Genomic DNA, 17,878 nt, shown 5'->3' with positions numbered 1-17,878 from the left:
GGATGAAAATAGGCAAATCAAAAGGTGTGGCGGACATAGGTCCCTTGGAGGAGCAACTCAAGGAGGCCAGAAGGGAATTAGCCATGGCTAAACACATGGCAAATTGCCAACGAGTGTTCCTACAGGAAGAAAATGAAAAGCTTAGATTGCAGCTACAGGAGCTGAGGACAGGAACAGGTACATCCTCCGGGGACACCATAGTAGAACAGCAAGGCAAAAAGGAACTGCACATCGGTCTTGGGGAGCCAACCATGCATCTACAGGAAACAGAGATGCAAGCACAAATTGAGGTGCAAGCTCTCAAACAACAGCTGCAACAGAAAGAGGCACAATTGGCCTGCATGGCCAGTTGGGCCATGGATGCTATAAAATGCAGACAGCCGGCCAAATCCTATGGCCTGTACCTGAGAGACCAATGGCTACAATTTCAAATCAACACCCTGGCGCAAAGGGGTATCTCTCAGCTCCAAGACCCGCAGCAGTTCACTGAATTATGCATATCGGCGGTTTGAGGAATTTTAGCTTAAGTGATTTTTGAGGCATGCAATGCGATGAGGGTCTTTTGATGCGTGATTTCGCATCGTAGTTTCACAATATTAGGATTCCGCTTGTAGGAAGGCATCCATTACCTTTTTGTGATGTGACGCTTATCATAAAACTTAAGTCTTTTTAAGATTTTCAGGTATTCTCCTAGGTTTTATGATAGTAAGATTTATTCAAAAAAGGAAATACAAGTCCCAATTTTTTTTTTTAAGTTTATGGATAAGTGTCCCCACTTATTTAGGATTAGAAATAAAACTAAATAAGAAGGGGGGGTTGTTTTTTTTTTTTCTGAATAAAGACTAATTCTATTAGGAAGGAAAATATAGTACAAGCAGGCTTGCGAACAAGCAAAGCAAAAAGCGAGGGAGCCAATGGGGAAGGCTCTCCACCTCGCTCCTTAGCAAACAAACAAGAGAACACTGAGAAGCAGAAGAAAGAAATGAGCAGAGAAAACTACCCAGAGGGGTCAGCTCCTACCACCCGGCATTTTTTTCCTTTTTTCTTGCTTACTTTGACCCACCCCGAGGAATTTGGCTGAGCCATTACAAGTTGCAGACTATTCTGCACTGGCTGCGGAATATCCTTGTCAGAGTCTGAGGAGGAAGAATGAGTCCGTTTCTGAGAAATCTGAGGGTCAGATGGGGCTGCCGGGACGACCGAGGGAGCGTCCATCGGAGTCTCATCATCTTGCCCGTCTGCTTTGGTTTCCTCCTCATCCGAGCTGGAGAATTCTAAATCGTTCATACGACATGGTGGCTCACAAGGATTCCAGCGCTTGGATTTGGGCTTGCGATTCAGTTTCTTCTTTTTGTCGAGGAACTGGGAGCAAGTACTTTGGAGGTGTCCGGCTTGATTACAATGTCGGCAACGGAAGGCTGTATTCTCGTAATCCAATGATTGAGTCCAGTGGAAATCTCCCATCTTGAGATTGATCTGATCCGGCAGTCCTTTGCTGATATCTATTTCAGCACACAGTCTGCCATAAGTGTAGAGACCATTATCCTTTCTGGAAATATCTGTAGCTAGGTAACGTCCCAAAGTGTCTCCAATGGCTAGGAAGACAGAGTAATGCCATAGATGTGCCGGAAGATTCGGAAGCCTGACCCAAATGGGAATCTTGGAGATAATTGCTGTAGAAGGGTCAAATTCTGGAAACCAAGGGGTGAGAAAAAGCCCAGCTGAGCCCCAGAACCAAGGGCCTCCTGTTAAGACCTTTTGGTAGTCTTCATCTGAGTAAAAAACCACAATGAAGAATCCTTTTGAGCATAGGTAGATCTTGCTTTTTTTGGTCCAAGAGTCATGGATCCATTGATATAGCTCTGCTGTGCGAGGCCAAAGCCCATTAAATCTGCATATTAGTGCAGATTCAGCAAATGTTTGGAAGCGATTTTCAAGCTCTGGATGAGAGCAGTTGATACAAGGAATTTCCTCTGATTTGTCTACCAGAAACTGTTTTGGAGCCCCATTTGGATGGGCAGATTTCGAAGAGGTTTGAGGTTGGCCATCATTTTTGCAAGCTGCATCTTTATAAGAAAAAGAGGGGGCAGAGGAGGTTTGCCCAAAGGACCCTCCTCTTAACCGAAAGGAAATCCCAATAGAAGCGTCCTTGTGAATGCTGTAGAAGGAAAGAGGAAGAGTATTCATGAGTTGCTTACCCTGATATAGCAGCCTGAGATAAGATGAGGGGATCTTTAGCCGACGTTCGAGTTCTTGCAGGAGATCTTGCACCAGATCGGTTGCGTGAACCCATTGCATCATCGTCTTGCTCATAAGTTTGATTTGGATCTGAAATGCCTGTGTCTCTTCAGATCGGTTTGGCTGGTTCAATGGATGGATCTGCTTCCAGCAAATCAGATTTACCGGTCTTGGAGCGATGGCTGTAGCAGGACTCGGCGTGCAGAGGATGTGTGCTGCTTGCCTTGAAACTTCTGCGCGCATGCCCATCAAAAACAAGAAGCAAAAGCGTTGCTTGCTTACATCAGATCTGAGATCTGGAGCATGCCTTCCGCAAAAAAGGAATGAGGTGAATATAGATGTCCGAGTTTGAATCTTTGGCTCTTTGCTTCGGAGAGTGAGATCGATTCTGGTTATTGCAAGAGAAAAGGGGCGGAGCGGTATAAGGGCCTCGCACTCTGTTCCTTTATCTGCCCTGTTCTTCCATTGACTATCGCTCAGTGGAACCGGCGGCGGCAGTCCTTGGCTTGATCTGCAATGAGCGGTCCCTGCCTTTTCACGCATTCCTGGAGGCGGCAGTCCCTGCGGCAGTTCCTGCCTTTCCGCGCATTTCTGGAGGCGGCAGTCCTTGGCTTGATATACAGTGAGCAGGAGCGCTTCAATATCCTTGAATAATCCAAGGTTAAAAGACTCCCGACCTCCAAAATCGAGGTGCTTTGCAGGTGTGGTCGCGAGAAGGGGCCAAGAGCAGGCCAGAGCCCCATGCGGCGCATCCTCCCGGCTTGGACTGCCCTTCCTGTCGACAGGAAGAAAGAAACTTAGGGTTGCAGAGGCGGTCGGGGGCGCGGCGTCCATTACAGCTATCGGTTCCAATCCGACTAAGTAATTATGATAGAAACTTAACTAGAGGTTCTTTTCACTTTATTCAAATCTCAAGAAGGGGGGGGTTGTTCCTGGCCACAACAATTGGTGATTCACTTGGAAGAACCAGTTATCTCTGCTTTTCTTTTTAATTTTCTAAACTTCCAAAACAGAAATTTCCAGAAAATCAAACTTTATTATAGAAAGATAAATTACACCATGCTCTCAGCTGTCAATGATAGTTTGTTTCTTCTATGTTAACTTTAGTTTTTTACTTCCTATAGCTAGTCATTGTATCTACATCAGTCATTACTTAGTTTATAAAGATAAAAACAAAGGCTTCTTTGTAAATTAGTTTTAAATATACTCATTTGTCGTAGGTAGAGCCTCTACTGCCTGCAGGCGTTTATAGCCTCGACAGGGTTACCTGTTACCCAGCAATGATCCTATATCCTACTTGGGGAAATGTACGATTTTCTAAGGGAAATCCATATCCACACTTATTTCTTTTATTTTCTTTTAATCCTTAAAGAACAATGCCTTGGTTTTGTAGCCAAATTATGACAGTGCCACTCACTTGATTTATAACTTTGCTGAACAAGCTTGCTTGTGATGAGACCCCTTGTCTTTTGATTGCAACAATCTCGAGTCATTGCCCTGTTGTGGTATGCAGTTTTGGCAAAGTCAGCAAGTTATAATATCTATGATTGTGATAAGTCAGCTCGTGATGAGACCTCTTATTCTTTAAGTTAAAGTGTATTGCTGGATTATTCCTTGAAGCTTGTAATTCCCTAGGTGGGGAGGAAGTCATTGTTTCCTTAAGAATAGCTCTGGACGACAATTGTAGAGTTTTTGGAAAGAACCTTTCTACAAAGAATCTTCGTTTTGTTATTGATACTTTTCATTTGATTGATATAAAACAAATTCCAACTAAAGGTCGTTTTTTATCAAAATTTACAAGGTTGAAACTAGTATCATTTTCAAGCTTATAGCCCTTTGATTGTATCTTTCAATAATAATGTTCAATTTTCTAAATCAGTCCTATTTATACAAGTGAAAAAACAAAATTTAAAAGAAATTCTAGTCTTTTCGTGAATTCCAAATGTAACCATTTACAACTGGTTTTATTATCAAAATAAAGGAAAAGCTAATTTACAAAAATAGAAGAATGATCTCCTATGGAAAGTATTTTTTGAGGATTTGTCCGTTAACAGGTAAAGATTCTCTCCTTCTTGTTAAATCCTGTAACATAAAGGTAGATGGACCTACGATTTCTGTGATTTGGAAAGGGCCAAGCCACATTCGTTGAAACTTCGTATGTTTGCCCTTCTCCTCATGAGCCTTATCCCATTTTAAAACTAGATCCCCTATCTGAAAGTATTTTCTAGATATCATGTTTGAGTCAAAAGAAGCTTTTACTAATGCTTGGTGATGAGCATGAGTTATTTTAGCCTGTTCTCTTTGCTCTTCTAGCTTCAGGATTTGCAGCTGCCTTAGTTGTAAGGAAGAAGTTGGTGTTTCATCAATATATTGAACTAAGGCCAAAGAAGGTATCGCTAGATGAGTTGGAAGGACCACTTCTTTCCCATAAACCAAATTAAAGGGAGAAGTGCCAATGGAGGCTTTCTGCGTTATTTGGTCTGCCCATAGGGTGTATGTTAAAGATTTGTGCCAATGGAGGCTTTCTGCATTATTTGGTCTGTCCATAGGGCGTATGTTAAAGATTTGTGCCAATTCTTATGAGTTTGATCAATGGTTCGCTTAATGATTCTAATTAAGCTTTTATTTGTTGATTCAGCTAATCCATTCCCTTGTGGGTAATGATTGGCAGAGTATTTAAGCTTAAAACCTCTTTTGAGAGCAAATTCAGTCATAGCATTGCCAAAAAAATACGATGCATTTTCAAACATTAATGCAGAGGGTAAACCAAACCTGGTGATTATGAACTGATCTATGAAATCAATGATGTGTTTGGCATTAGTTGTCTTGAGAGGAACTACTTCTACCCATTTAGTAAAATAATCTGTAGCTGTAAGGATATATCTATGTTGTTTAGAAGAGTGAGGAACGATCTCACCTATTATATCCAATCCCCATTGATCAAAAAGTTGATGAATATTGACTTGTTGCAAAGGCAATGATGGTTTCTTTTTGTCTTCCAGTAGTAGTTTGACAAACTTGACATTTCCTTACGTAGCTATGCGCATCTTTAAATAGTGTAGGCCAATAGTATCCTGTGCGCAAGATTTTATGTGTTGTAGTATCTCTAGCATAATGTCCACCTGCCAGTCCATCATGGAGTTCCTGCAACACTTTTTCAGCTTCAACTTTCTCAAGACATCGAAGGAGAACAAAATCATAACTCATCCTAAAAAGTACATCGTTTACGAGCTGATATTGCTTAGCCTTCAACCTTAGGGCTCTTTTATTTGTTTAATCTAAGTTTGAAGGAGCATATCTATTCTTTAGATAAAACATGATATCAGCGTACAATGATTCAATATCGTTTAGACTTACGTCATACATTTGTACTTTTGAAGACGATATTTCGGAAATAAGCAATGCTCCAGCCATCATTTTACAAAAGCCTTGACCTTTTATAATATTTTCTGGTTTAATTATGACGTCGCATTCTTGTAAAGCAGTAACCCAATTTGCTCTCTTTTCACCCACATCTTTCTGTACTAAAAGATTTCTTACCACTGAAAATGGCACAATGATTTTTGTATGGGTTTTAAGTAAGAAGGGTATGAAATGTTTGATCGCTTTGAAAACAGCGTAAGCTTGCTTCTTGACATCAGAATAATTTAATTCGACCCCTTGTATATTTGAACTGAAAAAGGCAATTGGGGCTTTCGTCTTATCTTGATTTTCTTGAGTGAGTATTGCAGCATATGATCTATTAGAGGCAAATGTATATAAAATGAAAGGATCGAAGAAATTTGGAGTGGCTAAAGATGGGGTGTTTACAATTGCTTGTTTAATCAGATTGAATGCTTCATATTCTTCTTGGCCCCATTTAAATATTGGATTCTTTTTAAACATTGCTTGTAAGGGAGATACGATCCTTGAAAATTCGGGAACAAATCTCTTTACAAAATTAATTTGGCCAAGGAAGGATTGCATAGCTTTCTTATTGTGAGGCAAGGGTATTTCAGAAATATCCTTGATTCTGTCGGGATCAATATGGATTCCAGATTTTGACACTATAAATCCAAGAAGTTTTCCTTCACTTAATGCGAAAAAGGAATTTTTTGGATTAAGTGAAATTCCGTACCTTTGGCAACGTTGGAAGATTTTTTTCAAATCTCTAAGATGATTACCTCATTTATTGGAATATACAGTTATATCATCTAGGTAGATTACTACTGATTTTTTTACTAATCCCTTAAATGCAATGTCCATGGCCCTTTGAAATGTGGTGCCAGCATTAATCAGACCAAAAGGCATCTTTTGATATGCATAAGTGCCCCATTTGGTTCTGAATGTAGTCTTTAATTGATCATCAGGGTGGACCAAAACTTGGTTGTAGCCAGAGAAACCATCCAAAAAGGACATTAATTCTGATCCTACAACTGCTTGTAATATTTGCTCCATGGGAGGCAAAGGAAAATTATCCTTTTGGTAGGCTTTGTTAAGATTTCGAAAGTCAATGCAAATTCTAATATCTCCGTTTTTCTTTCTAACGGGAACCATATTGGAAACCCATTTAGAATGTCGAACGGGAAAAATGATTTTGGCTTTCAATAACTTATTGAGCTCAGATTTAATCTGGTTTTCTAGGTTAGGATGGATCTTTCTCAGCTTTTGTTGGACAGGTTTTTCATCGTCTATCATTGGGATCGTATGCTGAATGATAGAAGTGTCGTAAGTATTAAGTTCATCATAGTTCCAGGCAAAGACACTTTTGTATTGTTTCAAGAGACGAACGTATGCTAATCTTTCTTCAGGGGCTAGGCCAAGACCTAGATTGATATTTTGTGGCTTGGTATCAGTTCCTAGATTTACTAATTCATAGTTTAAAGTTGAACTTCGAAGTTTTGAATTGGTAGATCTTTTGAATCGGTCTTTCAAATCATATAAGTCTTCCAATTTGACTACTGATTTTGGCATAGCATTATTAGTGCTATCTTATTGCAATTGTTTTTCATGTTGGTCTTCATCTATAATCTGATTATTGTAAGATCCCTCCGATGTGAGGAAGCTTACAATATCAGGATCATCATTAAAAATTCTCCAATTGGTAATGTTATAAGGAATCGAGGGTCTAAAAATTAATTCAATTGAGAATCTATCTAGGCTAAAGTCTTCTGAGGGAATGAGCTTGGAAGCTACGTTTGCCAAGAGATCAACACTAGCATTTTGGAGTCCGGGAATTGATGAAATATTGAATGCTATAAAATGTCCAGTCAGATCTTGTACTAAATATTGATAATGCTTTAAATGACCTGATAGACAATGTATAGTATTTCGTACTTGTCTAATTACAATCTCAGAATCTCCAAAAACTTGTAGATACTTGATATCTAGTCCGATTGCTTTGTATAATATTTGGATTAAAGCCTCATATTCTGCAGTATTATTGGTACAATTGAACTCGAGTTTGCAAGTTAACATAATTTTGTTTCCCTCTAGACTAACTAATATGCATCCTGCTCCTGCTCCATCGTTAGACTTAGAACCGTCAAAAAATAACTTCCAAAATAAAGATTTATTTACAGGATTATCTATGAAATCAGCACATTTAGAACTATCTGTTTGAGAAAAGTTTTATACTTGAGATAAAATAGAATGTTCTAAATAAGGCGAGGTATGAGCATTGAAATTTCCTAAGAAAGAATCAACATAATAGTTGCCAATTATATTGTTGTTGTATGCTACAAGTTCATTTTCTCCTTCCAATTCTGTTACTATGTATTTTTTATGCCTTTCTCGCTCAACCTTTATTTGATTTGGTTTTCCATTGTAAGGCAGCCACATATGCAACCAATCAGTTGCAAAATATCCATGAAGCTTTTCAGACCAATCCCTGCTAAGAATTAAGCCATAGAATTATGGAATGTCTGCAACTAAAATATCGATAACTTGACATACCTTTGGATTAGATGACAGCCTTATGGTAACCTGATTTAGTTCTCCGATTACTTCAACCTGGGACCGATCTAGTTGAACTATGCACACTGCAGATTTTTGAGGTTGAAGTTCAACTTTGCACATATTGATTTAGGTAAGATATTGGCTGAAGCTCTTGAATCAACTAAACAATTATGCAAATTTTTATTGAAAACTTCATAAGTAAGACGAAATGGCGGAGTATCAGATCTTGACCTTCCTCCAATTAGAGCGACGTCATTAGGATCAACTTTACTAGTCACAGTATTTGGAGGTCTTCCCATCTCATGGGAAGCTTGCAAGATTACAGTAGCGGGCAGAGGTGCAACTGGTATTGCGTGCAATTCTTTCAAAATGAGCTTTTGTTGATGTTTTAACTTGCTCAATTCATAAAAAGTAATGTTAGCCCTAGTCTTCTTCATGTCTTCTATGATATTATACTCCATCTCATCAGAAATAATTAGTGTTTTAGATGGAGTTGGTGAATTTGTTTGGACTGGGCTTATTTGAGTCACTTTGGGTGACGTTTTCTTAGCTACGAATTTATCCTTAGTCATTGAGCTTGCGCTCTTCGGCTTAGGAGTAGGTTGAGGAGGATCAAGCTGATTTCTACTTTTAGTACTGACTGGTGATGCCTCTTGATCCTCTTCGTTTGGGAGGATAAAATCCCACATTCCCTGTACTTCTACAATTTCTTCTTCATTAGTAGGCTCTTCGTTGGAAATTTCCTCTTCTTCTTCTTCTGATTCAACATTAGTAATAGCATTAGGAGGCTTTGAATTAGTTGAAGGATTTATTCTATAAGGCTTATAAGGCTTTTTAGAAGAAGTCTCTGCTACTTGTTTCTTTATGTCAACCATTTCGTTAGACATGGTTTTCAAAACTTTTTGCAATCCCTCTAAATCAAATGGGTCTTTGGTCAACGACGTTTTTCTTTTCTGAGGCTATGATACGTTTCTCTACCACTATTGCTTCCTTCATATTGTCAGCTAAAGTTGTTTTGTTAGCTCTATCAACGAAGATTGTTATGTTTGATGGTAGAGCAGATATGCACCATTCACTTTGAACTTCTTCGCTAGGCTTGGAGGCGGTAGGAATTTTGTTCAAAATTTTATTAATATGCGAGTTAAAATATTTGACAGGTTCCCTTGATTCAACCCTAAGGTTAGACAGGTCATTGATCAGTGTCGCAGTGGACCTGTCATCGCCGAACTTAGTCAAGAATTGTTCTTGGAAAATATCCCAACTAGTGATAGATCCAGATGGTAATGAGAAATATCATGATCCGGCTGCTACTTGCAAAGTGTAAGGAAAGAGCTGAATGACAACGTCTTCATTAGTAACCCCATTGAGATTTATGGATAACATAAAGTTGTTTATGTGTTCTTTGCTAGCATGCCTGCTTCAAGATTAAACTTAGGCAGCCATTTTTTTGGATGGGCCGGTAATTGACTCAAGGGCGCAAGCATTAAGATTGCCCCTGGATTATTCCATAGAGTTTGGGCCATCGTTGAACTACTAATAGAGAAAAGCATAGAAGATGATCCCCGCACTTGGGAAGATGAAGATATTACAATTCCAGATGATTGAGAAGGAGATATCGAAGTTCCAGTGGTCTGGTGGACGATAATTTGAAGTGGAGGAGTGGATGGTTGACTTCGCGGTGGAGAGGTTGAAATGGATGATCATGACGAAAGAGTCTCACTATCAGACCCTTTACGTGATTTCCTTGCTCTCTTCCTCGTAGGTAGAGGTAATTGAGTTGGTTCGATACCAAATTTTTCACTCTGCAATCTGGTAAAGGGATGAGAAGGATTATATTGCGAAGTCACACTACCTTAAGATTTTTTAGATTTTAAATGAGGAGATATTGAAAATCGCTGAAGTTTATGGATCAAAGATTCAACTTCAGGAGGTTGAATAGTAGATTTCTCTGAAATATTCGGGTTTGTGGCAGTGGTTGTTGTTCTATTGACTTCTCGCTCAATATTTAAAGATTCTAAATGCGATGGAGAAGTCGAGGGAGATGGTGAGGGTGATTTACTCTCAGAATGGTATTTAGATTTAGATTTACTTGCCATTCATAGTTCAGAGGCCCTCCTTCTAGCGCCAAATATGTTGAAGCCCTGAAAATAGGGTCTACAACAAGGGGGATACCCACCCGGTCTGGACCTTGTTTAGCAGCTCCTTTTCCATTTGGTGTAGTGGGTTTGACTGGGGATATGGGACCAGTTTCCCAATTTATGTGTGTGTGTGTTGAGAATTGATATTTCCTTTCTAATAACTTCTAAGTAAAATGCTTTTATCCTAAGTCTAACTTAACGACATGAAATTGTATTCTAATAAACAGAAATATCTAATTCTAAAATTACCTTAGGATTTGATCTTTCAATTATGCGATCTAAAATAGTTTCTACAGCAATTGGTAATAAAGATCATTCAATCACTATAAGAAAAGAATTCAATAAAGATGAACTGTTTCGTATAAAAAGTTAGCTGAACAGTTGTGAAAAACATATCGCATAATTTGTCACTCATATATTAAGCATAAATAAATAGCTATCACCGTACAGAAGTGCCAAATGATAGCTCAAGAATTCAGGCATTCATACATAAATAACTGAACATGAAAATCACCATAACATATAAGCAGAATTTGTTAAGAGATAAAAGTACCATTTATAACAAGTTCTACTCATGAGCTCCAACAATAATTATCTATCTCTTCTTAATTCAACATCTACTAAGAGTACAAAAGTGCAACATCAGTAGTAGATATTAAATGCAGATATCAATAAATCCTGTTCCATTCATTCATCAAAACCTCCTCGGAGGGTGCAAAAGTGCATGTTCTGAGGACAAGTTTTTGATAAATTTCAGGACCCTTCTCTAAATGCATGAAAAGGGTTTAAATACTACTTACTAAATCTAAAAATAATTTATTACAAAAATGTAGGATACGGTTTAAATGACTGTCCTCATTTTAGGCAAAAATAAAGCAAAACTAAAACTAAAACTAAATCTAAAACTAAAACTGACAACTAACTATCTATGTATATGTTCCTTGTAGTCGCAAGCATTCAGCATTTGCTTGAGGAGAGTTGGCTAGCCGACTTCCGACTTTAGTTGTCTTGCGAAAACATAATCGGTAAGAGCTGGCGCCATCTTCTTAGCAGAATTAATGATACATTTGAGAGTCATGCACTAGCTGTGTGGTTTTACCAAGTATGTCTAGTAAGAATCCCAATTCAACTTGGTTAACCTTTTGATGGACTCTTCTTTTTCTTGAGCCTTCTGTCTCCAGCTTGTCTGTAGATGTTGTACATTTGGTAGATATTTACATACTACTTGAAGATATTCCTGATAAATACCACTGGTTTTTGAGTCCAAGTTTTGCCTTTTGCCTTTAGCATTTTTTCCTACAAATTTCTGGGCTTAGAGGCGACTGAGCGGTTAGAGGCTTTCCTTCTCGAGGGGTTTTGCCTGGCGATGGCGCTAATCGCGCATCAGAAACTGCCTCCATTCCTTGATCCAGGCTTCCCTGGTGCTATTTTTCGCCTCTTGCGCGTCTTTTTGTGAGAGGATATAAACCTTAAATTTTGTGGAAAGAACAACTTCGTAAGTTCTTGGCTCTGAGTCCTAAATTGTTTATTCGTGATATCAACACTATCCAGTACCCACTTGACCATGTCCGTGTATGAGAGAATTTGGGCCTCGTCGCTATCCGGTGCAAGAACGAACATGCTAGTTCTGTAATAGACGCCTCAGATGACCCGTGTGAACCAACAGTAGCTGTAATCTCCATTACCTTGGGATTTTCTTCCTCGAGTAGACTGTACATGCCTTCCCAAGTAGTAATACTAACATCTTTGTTACAGGTGGTGTCTGTGTATAAGGGCGTAATCTCTTTATCTTCAAAACTCGGAGCTTTACCCTTCTTTCCCATAATATTCTAAACACTGCTATGTACACCTCCCTGCTCTTTGCTCCTGTAGTTTACAAATGAGGCAAGAATAATGATAAGAAAAAGGTGACGGGAAAGGTTTAAATGCTGAAAACATATAGAATATATCACCCTACGTGAAATGGATCCTCGATCATATCAAAGCCATATTTCAATAATGATTTCCAACTAACTCATTAATTAACATTAACGCACATGACTGGGCATCAGTTTATGGAAAAAGATTTTTTGAATAACGAGCCCTGTAGATTTGTGATAAGGTGATTTTGTGATTTGCTTCGCAATATCGCAGATCGCAATATCGCAAATCACAATATCACAAATCTATTGCGTGTGGCAATCATTTGTTACAATGTGTTTTTTGTAAAGTGCGATTTGCGAGATGCGCAATCGCATATCAGCGGTTTGATGCATTTCAGCTTAAATGATGTTTGAGGCACACGATGCGATGAGTGTCTTTTGATGCATGATTTCGCATCACGGTTTCAAAATCTTTGGATCCGCTTGTAGGAAGGCATCCATTACCTTTTTGCGATGCGACGCTTATCATAAAACTTAAGTCTTTTTAAGATTTTCGGGTATTCTCCTAGGTTTTATGATAGTAGGATTTATTTAAAAAATGAAATACAAGTCCTAATTTATTTTTTTGAATTTTATGGATAAGGGTCCCCACTTATTTAGTATTAGAAATAAAACTAAATAAGAAGGGGGGTTGTTGCTGGCCACAACAGGGTCGTTGATCGCCGATCACCGATATCGGTGATCGCGATGTCACTCGGCCAGGGTTCTGTGCATTGCCAATGTCGATTTGCCGATCTGATCATCGGTGATCAGCGATCACATGATCGGTGATCAGTGGATACAAGTCTCGATATCACATATCTGTTTGCCTATGATCCGATTGATCAGATCGGCGGATCGGAGTTTCCTTCACCTTCGCGTAAATCTAGCCTTTGCCTTTTTCCGATGCAATTTCCCTTTTTAAGGGTTTTTGCCTCTTTTTTCAAAGAACTGGGCATCTTCTGCATGCAATAACATCTACATCCTAAGTCCATTTTAGCCCATTCAATTTGCAGTAGATTCAGAAGGAAAAGATCTCTCCAATGGGGCTGTTTCCAAGAACTTCCTTGGACTTTTGTTTTTACTCTATGATGACCACTTAGACTTAGGAGTCTATCCAAAATCCATTTTGGATCACTAGCATTGTAACAGACCCCTCCTTGTTCTACTTCATGAGTTTGCTAGTCCCAAAATGTGGGAACTTTTCGCTGTCTGCGAGGTCCCAATCTTCAAATTTCATCGTGGGCATGTGGCCTAGAACCGAACCTTCAAACATAATTCCATCTGGGAGGAGTGGTGTTTGGAGTGTGCTCTTAGCGGCATCCAAATCCTTGGATACTTTTTCTTTCCCTTTCCACAAAGGGACATACAAGGGCAGTTTTGCTGCAATGCACACCGGTTGGATGTCTTCTTCCATTTCTTCATCCGCCTCTATCTCCTCTACGAAATCTTGGAGGTCCTCCTCCTCATCGTTTGTCTCGAGATTAACAGTCTTGCCCTTTTCTTCCATAGAAAGTTTACCAAACCACGGGTTTTGCGGGGACATGCGGACTGGTCCCGCTGCCTATGCATCCATCTTGGGCCTCGACATCCGAGGCAATTTTGGAATTTCCACTGCATCCTCCACCTGCAGCGTAGGGCTCTGCGTGGTTTCCTCGGTGGTACTTTTGAAAAAACCCACACCTCTCCTGGTAGTTGTCATCTCGCTCGAGCTGTCTGTAGCTATTCGCGACTTTGGGGGTTCAAACACCGCTTGGCGCTCAAAACTGTGGGTTCTCTGTAACAGCTCAGCTCTCAAACAAACAAGTGTTGTCTCGTGGCTAGCCTTGGTAGTTTTGTAGCGTCTTTCAAATTTGAATTTGACTATTCCCCCCATTTCTGAGTCATTAATGCATTCTTGGTGGTAGATCGTCCCAAATATAGTTCTGACTTCGTGTCTTAATTTCCCACCGCCCGCTCCTCTTTTTCTTAAATTGGACATCTTGTCATGAACAGTGACACCAACGGTCACTTCACAGCTTACCCGCGTGACAGCGTAGTCCCCTCTGCGCGGGTGCGACCCTTGTGACATGCCGATCCTGCGCGTAACCTCCTTATTGCGTAGCTTCCTCACAGACTCTTTTATAGTCCCGCACTCTCTTTCAACTACTTGGAGCGCTAAGACTGTGCTCCCTATAGATAGTCAGGTGGTCGCACCACCTATGCGAGGCTTCAATTCACCTTCTAGCCTAGTTCGCAAGCACTCCTCAATTATCCTCGCGATAGTCAGCACTACACATTCTTCCTTATGCGGTGCGCTCCCCTAGTTACTTTGTTCAGTAAGGTGCAGTTACAACCATGGTAGCAGAGGCACAAATTCTTGGCGACAATCTTCTAATGCAGTAGTATGCTATCCGTATCTTGTCCTGTCCTTCTTAGTTTACCGACGAGACATGCTTGCGTGATTTCATTTTCCAGTTTTTCGATATCTGCACCATTAACATGCTTTTCTCCTCAGGTGTACCTAATCTTCTTCAAGTTCACGAAGCTTAAGGTTCCCTCGCCGAATGGCTTCCTGAATCTGCACCTGTTTGCCCTTGCATAGTTGCATAATCGCTTCATCCTGGGCCTCGTGTGCTGTCCCAATTGTCAGAGTTATTGCGTGAGGATTCCTTTCCTCCAAAATTATGGTCTCGACTCTATTCCTCAACTTCGGAGTCATCTCCGCACTCAGGTTTTTGCACATGGTCCTATAAGCCCATCGAATCGTTGGCACGTGCAGGTCCCAATCTGTTTGTGTCGTCTAGTGAACCCTGTTCAAGACTCCGCATACCTTATTGAATGCTTCCACATGGAATTTTTGTGGTGTGCATCGCCTTTCCTGCTGCTGTGTCTTGTTCAAATTTTTGATCCTTAGTTTGGGGTGTGCTTGAGTGGGCTGCACATCACACATCTGTACCCATCAACATAGGTGGGCGCGCAAGTTGCTCCGTCCTTGCTGCCCAACTCTCGTTCGAAGCTGGGGGCATCCAAACTGTAGGCGCATCATCCTTCTACATCCACGCAAGTCCTCAAAATTTTCTTGATGTGTACCCCACCATCATGTGGGTGTTGCTCGCAGTGCCCATTTCAACACACCGAACCACTGCTGTTCCAGTACTGTGCTTTCAAATTTGCTTAGGAATTCATCCACCTCTATCAATCCATCATATGTCGGTAGCTCTCTTGCCTTCGTTGTCATGCAATGTAGTGATTTAACAATCATGTTGCAATTCAGCGTCGTCACTTCATGCAACCGATTCTGCCATGGCTTTACTTCTTCATCTGAATCCGAAGTGTAGGAGATTTCGCGCTCCTACAAGATCCTCTCATCTACAGTCAGATTCACCCAATATTGGTCTCGCGCAGTTATCTTGTAAATAGAATCAAGGTCATTGTCGCTTTCATCGTCACACACTGGTTCAGTGTAGCGTGCTCCTTCGGCTGGGTCCAATGGGACTACTACGCGTAATGACTTTTTCTTGAAGATCATTTTGCGCTTCTTCAGATTGATGACTCCGTTCATGTCGGTGGCCCAGTCTATTCCTAACAGTGCAGGATAGGTGTAGATTTTAACCATGTACAGAAATTACCTGCATACGAATTCTAAAACACAGAAAATAAACAATGTGAGATCATAACACATAAAACACGTATACACAAAAATTTTCCCCTCGATCCGAAAACTGAGACTACCAGCTTGATTTTTCATTATGTTCCTTTCAATGTTATAATACATAATTATACACGCCGAAGCATCCAATACCATGGACCGAAAACCATTGCGTCCAAAAAAAACATGTGCGAAAATCATGCACAAAACCATAGGTAGGTCCGCCCAACCTAACATAGGGTCCAAAACTAGAATTTTTCGGAGCCCCCGGACCCCATAAAGTGGGGTTACGGGTGCCCCTCAAACCCCCTGTTAACTACGTGGAAAGAATATAACACAACCCAACATTCTCCCACTTGTTATTTTCTTTCCACAGGGGGCCACAAGAGAGCTTAGTCATTTTTCCAGCCCTGAAATGCCCATTTTCTCTCTACACCAAGAGAACTTCTCAAAGCTCACAGATTTTTTCAATGCATCTGCAATATTCTTCAAAGTGTCCACCTTTACCAGCAACACCTTTTTGTCTTCTATCATATCCCTCACAAAGTGATACTGAACATCAATGTGCTTTGTCTTTGAATGATATGTAGGGTTCTTTGCCAAGAAAATTGCACTTTGGTTGTCACAGTCTATCCTTATAGCTTCTTGTACTAACCCCATACTTGAACACAATCTCTACAACCAAACTGCTTCCTTGCTTGCATGAGTGGCTGCCATGTATTCTGCCTCTGTAGTTGATAGTGCCACTATAGATTGTTTCTTACTCATCCAACTAACTTCACCTCCAAATAGGTTAAACACATACCCTGTATAACTTCTCTGATCTAGATCTCCAACACAGTTTGCATCAACAAAGCCATGAATATCCAACAATCTGTCTAATCCTGGTCTTCCTTGGTAGCACAAATCATAATCACTAGTGCCACGCAAATACCTGAAAACTCGCTTCACTGCTGTCTAGTGCTCCTTCCCTGATTTTGACATAAACCTGCTCAATACTCCCACTGCATGTGCAATGTCTGGTCTAGTACAGACCATTGCATACATCAAGCTACCGACTGCACTTACATATGGAACACGGGATATTTCCTCTTCCTCTTCTTGTGTCTTGGGACACTGTTCAACAGATAACCTCACATCTACAGGAATAGGAACCTTCACTGGTTTACTATCCTGCATATTAAACCTTTGTAGTATTGTCTCGACATACTTCCTCTAGTTTAACCAGAGCTTCCTCTTTGCCTGATCTCTTTTAATTTCCATGCCCAAAAAATAGTTTGTAGCACCAAGATCTTTCATGTCGAATTTGGAGGACAATTGGGTCTTTAAATCCTGGATAATTTCTTTGTCATTTCCAACCAGCAACATATCATCCACATACAGGACCAGATAAATAACACGGTCACCAATTAATTTAAAATACACACAGTGATCTGCTTTGCTTCTGGTGAAGCCAAGTCCCCGTATAAATGTATCAAATTTCTGATACCACATACTTGGTGACTATTTTAACCCATACAAAGACTTCTTTAACTTGCATACTAGTTCTTTCTTACCCTTCACTACAAAGCCTTCAAGTTGCTTCATGTAGATTTCCTCTTCCAGATCCTTGTGAAGAAATGCTATCTTCACATCCATCTGTTCTACCTCAAAATCAAAAGCAGTAGAAACAGATAAAAGTAATCTAATAGAAGTTACTTTGGCAACAGTAGAAAAAATATCACCAAAATCAATTCCCGGCACTTGGGAATAACCTTTTGCTACCAACTGAGCTATATATTTCTCCACTTTTCCTTCTGCATTTGTCTTGTTTTTGAACACCCATTTGCTGCCAAGGGTTTCCTTCTAGCTGGCAACTCCACCAGATCCCAAGCCTCATTTTTGTGCAAAGATGCCATTTCATCAACCATGGCCTCTTTCCAGAGTTTTCCATCCTCTGAATCTACTGCTTCCTTCACAGTTCTAGGATCATCGTCAGTAATAGATAAAGAAAAATTTGAATAGAAATCAGATGGACTATACCTTTTAGGCTG

Source organism: Pinus tabuliformis, chromosome X (assembly GCF_031772625.1).
Source record: "Pinus tabuliformis cultivar Carrire ecotype Pingquan chromosome X, CPIR1, whole genome shotgun sequence".
Classification (NCBI taxonomy): Eukaryota; Viridiplantae; Streptophyta; class Pinopsida; order Pinales; family Pinaceae; genus Pinus; species Pinus tabuliformis.
Note: the sequence above shows the minus strand (reverse complement) of the source record.